Source organism: Portunus trituberculatus, chromosome 19 (genome assembly GCF_017591435.1).
Source record: "Portunus trituberculatus isolate SZX2019 chromosome 19, ASM1759143v1, whole genome shotgun sequence".
NCBI classification, from domain to species: Eukaryota; Metazoa; Arthropoda; class Malacostraca; order Decapoda; family Portunidae; genus Portunus; species Portunus trituberculatus.
Window position 1 is genome coordinate 4,474,804 of NC_059273.1, and position 5,197 is coordinate 4,480,000.

A 5,197-nucleotide genomic window follows, 5' to 3' on the forward strand; every position below is an offset into this window, starting at 1 on the left:
AAAAAAGTGAAATTATTAGATGAAGGGAAAAAATAAAGGGCGTTTTGTCTCCACCCCTCTCCCTCCTTCTCTCCGTCTTTCTCTCCCTCCCGAACACGGACACACACAAGGACACACACACACACACACACACACACACACACACACACACACACACACACACACACACACACACACACACACACACACACACACACACACACACACACACACACACACACACAGGAGAGGAAAAAAACGTACAAATCGCTTATCATGTTTTTTTTATTATTTATTTTGTACACAATCATATACTCACGTACACAGGTAAACACACACACACGTACACACGCACACACACGTACATTGAGGCGCGGGGAGGTGTGTTATATGGAGGTTTCGTGGTGGAAATGGCGTTCTTTTCCTCCTCCTCCTCCTCCTTCTCCTCCTCCTCCTCCTCCTCCTCCTCCTCCTCCTCCTCCTCCTCCTCCTCCTCCTCCTCCCACATCACCTCATAACAAAATCAACGAAAACATGTCCACACATTTCACTTCACTCCTCCTCTTCTTCCTCCTCACCCTCCTCAGCGCCCTCCTCCTCACCCTCCTCCTCCTCACCCTCCTCCTCCTCGCCTTCCTCCTCCTCGCCTTCCTCCTCCTCGCCCTCTTCCTCCTCAGCCTCCTCCTCCTCAGCCTCCTCCTCCTCAGCTTCCTCCTCCTCTACTGCGGCGCGGGGGGCGGGGGCGGGGGCGGCGGGGACGGCAGGAGCTACAGGCACGGCGTTGGACTCAAGGATGCGGTAACCTTTGTTGTCAGCGATGTACTTGACCTCAAACTCCAGCCTCAGGACTCTCCCACCTGACGGAGGCGCAGAAGGAGGTTAGAGAGAGAGAGAGAGAGAGGAATGATGTAAGGTGTGAGGGGTATAGGGAAGGGTAATGTGAGAGAGACAGACACAGACAGAGAGAGAGAGAGAGAGAGAGAGGGCAGGGAAATGGTTTTAAGATAGTTTCATGAGTTGTTCACTATTTTTTTCATGTTCTTTTATATATACACTAATTTATTTACGTATAGTGATCATGATAACTCTAGTAATGATGGTGAGGGTAACAGTGATAGTGACATGAATAAAAGTGATACAGAACACACGACGAAATTAATAATGAAATAGTGATAGCGAGAACTCGATCAAAATAATATGATAGTGACAATAACAATGATGACAGTGATGACAACAGTAATGACAGTGAGTGGTGACGCCTTACGTGTGTAGAATAAAAGAGAAGACAAGAGAGGCAAGGTTGAGATATTTTGAACAAGTGAAGAGGAGAGATGAGGAGGAACCAGTGAAGAAAAAGATAGCAGAAACAAATGAACAAATGAAACTATCTTAAAACCATTTCCCCGCCCTTCTCTCTCTCTCTCTCTCTCTCTCTCTCTCTCTCTCTCTCTCTCTCTCTCTCTCTCTCTCTCTCTCTCTCTCTCTCTCTCTCTCTCTCTCTCTCTCTCTCTCTCTCTCTCTCTCTCTCTCTCACATTACCCTTCCCTATACCCCTCACACACACCCCTCCCCCCTCATCTTTCTCTCTCTCTCCCTAATAAGATGGAAAGACGTGCTGAAGTGTGACACGAATACACTTGAACTAAAAGAGGACGTAATGAATAGAAGCAGATGGAAGAAGTTAATTCGAGCGGCTGACTCTACTACACAGTGGGAATAAGATCATATGGAGATAACTTACTTGTATTCGCCAGTGACAGACTTCCCCGCCACGCCTTCCTGTTCGTGCTCGGCGTTGTCACCCTCGAAGTCAAAGATGTCATTGCTGGGACGGGCGGCGACAAGGGAGGCCAGACCCAGGGCAGCGATCACCTGAGGGAGGGAAGGGTGGAGAGTGAGGAGAGTGAACAGAGAGTGAGAGAAGTACCTAAGGGTTTTTGAGGAAATGAAGAAGGAGTTAAAAAAAAGAGAGAATGAGAGAAGTAAGGGTGTTTGAGGGAGAGTAAAGGGAGAGTGAAATAAGGTTGTTTAGAGGTAAAATAAGGGTGTTTGAGGGAGCGAGGGAGAGTAAATTAAGGGTGTATAAAGGAGTGAGGGAAAGAGAGGGAAAGCAAAATAAGGGTGCTTGAAGAAGTGAGGGAGAGTAAAGGGAGAGTAAAATAAGAATGTTTGAGAGAATAAGAGAAGATAAAGAAGTTTGATAATAGTAATAATAATAATAATAATAATAATAATAATAATAATAATAATATCAAACGAGTCATCAGTATTTAAGTAGAGACTAAAAATATACAATAAATAAGAGGAGCCTTGACAATGGACAGGAAAAATAACGAGAATATACTAATTATCGAAACTTGTAGGAATGACAATGAGTGAAAGGAAATGAATAAGAATGAGGAAAGATGATGGAGTGAGGAGTGAGTAAATGTGTTTGTAATAGAGTGAGAGGAAAGTGATAATGGAGAAGGAGGAAAGGAAAATGATGAGAGAATAAGTGTGTCTCAGTGAGGGAGAATTAATGGTGTGTTTCAGGGAAGAGGAAGAGTGACGGAGGAATTGTGTGTGTCTGAGGAACGGAGGAGGAGGAGGAGGAAGGAAAGATGAGAGGGAGGAGTAGGGATGTGTTGCAAGGAGGAAGAGAGAAAATAAGGGAAGGATGTGGGCATGAGTGAAGGAGAGGAGGAAAAATGAGAGAGAGAGAGTGTGTGTGTGTGTGTGTGTGTGTGTGTGTGTGTGTGTGTGTGTGTGTGTGTGTGTGTGTGTGTGTGTGTGTGTGTAAATTCGATCAGTGTTATTAATAGAAATTTATCTGCCACTGCTGCTACTACTACTACTACTACTACTACTACTACTACTACTACTACCATTATTACCACTACTACTACCACTACTACTACTACTACTACTACTACTACTTCCAACATACCTGATGGGAGAGAAGAATCACAAACAACTCACAAACAAACAAACATCAACCAAACAAACAATCCTCTCACTTTTGAACCTTTCCCTCTCACTTTCAGCTCCTCTCACTCTCACTTTTAAACCTTTCCCTCTCTCTTTCAACCCTTCCTCTCACTTTCAACCCTTCCCTCTCACCGTCAACCCCTCCCCCTTTCACTTTCAGCCTCTCTCCCTCTCACTTTCAACCCCCTCTTCCTCTCACTTTCGAACATTTCCCTCTCACTTTCAACCCTTTCCTCTCACTTTCAACCCTTCCCTCTCACTTTCAACCCTTCCCTCTCACTTTCAATCCCTCTCCCTCAATTTACACTCCTCTCCCTCTCACTTTCAACCCTTCCTCTCACTTTCACACCCACTAAAGCACTGATTCCCGAAAAACGAAACCTGGAAGAGGAGAAAGGAAGAGAGAGGGAGAGGGATGGAGAGGTAAGAGGACTGTCACTCACCAATAACTTCATGATGCAGGGCAGGGAGGAGGTGGTGGCGAGGGAGACTGTGTGAGTGTCGCTGGCTGGGAGAAGCGCCCCTTTATACCATCCTTAGCTTGTCCTTCGGGTAGTGGTGGTGGTGGTGGTAGTAGTGGTGGTGGTGGTGGTGGTGGTGTTGTCCGGGATGACTCGGGGACATGAGAGAAGGAGGAGGAGGAGGAGGATGTGGATGTAAGGGAGGGGCCAAGGAGGAGCCCATAGATGGAGAGAAGATGGAGGGAAAAAATGAGGAGGAATATAGAGCAGGAAGGAGGGAAGGAGGTAACGAATGGAGAGAGAGAGAGAGAGAGAGAGAGAGAGAGAGAGAGAGAGAGAGAGAGAGAGAGAGAGAGAGAGAGAGAGAGAGAGAGAGAGAGAGAGAGAGAGGCAGTAAAGAGACAACATGGATAAGGAGGAGGTATGAAAGAGGAGAGGGAGGAGGAGGAGGGAGGAAGGGAGGGAGGAAGAAAAACAGGAGCGTGAGGGAGAAGATTTTGGTGGAGGAGGTGGAGGTAAGCTGGACAGGTGGAGAGGTGGAGGGAAAAAGTGGTTGTCTGGAGGTAGTTCCGAAGCAAGATTTACGTAACTCAAGGGTGTGGTCATGGAGGAGGAGGAGGAGGAGGAGGAGGAGGAGGAGGAGGAGGAAGGAGGAAGAAGGAGGAAGAAGAAGAAGAAGAAGAAGAAGAAGAAGAAGAAGAAGAAGAAGAAGACGAGGTAGTAACATTAGTAGATATGACAAAAGAGGAAATAAAATGGAGAAAAAATGTAAATAAAGAGGAAGAGAAAGAGGAGGAAGAGGAAGAGGAGGAAGAAGAAGAAGAAGAAGAAGAAGACCAAGAGGAGGAGGAAGAGGAGTAATAGTAATAGTAGTGATGGTAGGTATTACAGAAGAGGAGAAGAAGATGAAATAGGTGTAACAGAAGAAGGAAGACGAGGAGGAGGAGGAGGAGGAGGAGATGAGGGGCAACCTGCATAAGGGCGTGGCTCTGACGGGGTAGGGAGGATGGTGTGGAGGGGAAGAGGGGGGTGGGGGGAGTGTCTCAAGTGTCACGTGCCCAATCCTCAATCCTTCATTCCTTCGTCCTCCTTCCTTCATTCTTTCATTCCTTCGTCCTCTCCTTCCTTCATTCCTTCATTCCTTCGTCCTCTCCTTCCTTCATTCCTTAATTCCTTCGTCATCTCCTTCCTTCATTCCTTCATTCCTTCGTCCCCTCCTTCCTTCATTCCTTCGTTCCTTCATTCCTTCATTTCTTCATTCCTTCGTCATCTCCTTCCTTCATTCCTTCATTCCTTCGTCCTCTCCTTCCTTCATTCCTTCGTTCCTTCATTCCTTCGTCTTCTCCTTCCTTCATTTCTTCATTCCTTCGTCATCTCCTTCCTTCATTCTTTCATTCCTTCGTCCTCTCCTTCCTTCATTCCTTCTTCCCTCTTATCCATTCATTCCGTCATTCTCTCATTCATTCCTTCATTCTTCTTTGTATGCGTTTCTTCTACCTTCCCTTTTTTCATTCCTTCATTTCTCCTTTCTTTTTCTTACTTTTCCCTCTTTTTCATTTATTTTTCCTTCCTTCTTTTTTGTTTTCATTTCTTCACCTGTATTTTTCTTATTTTTATTTTTACTTTTCTTCTTTTCTTAATTTCCTTTCCATTTCCTTCTTTTAGTTATTCTTTTCATTCATTCCTCTTTCTCTTTTTATTTTTCCTTTTCCCGTATCATTCCTTCGTCTATTTCTCTTTCTCTCCTTTATCTCCTCCTTTCTTTCTTTCCCTCCATCCTTTTTTTT

The 5,197-nt window shown here is 45.3% G+C and overlaps 1 pseudogene; it reads right to left on the reverse strand.

The window, feature by feature from the left end:
* Nucleotides 1–246: 246 nt before the first annotated feature.
* LOC123506320 lies at nt 247–3,543 on the reverse strand (annotated as a pseudogene).
* Nucleotides 3,544–5,197: the final 1,654 nt, after the last annotated feature.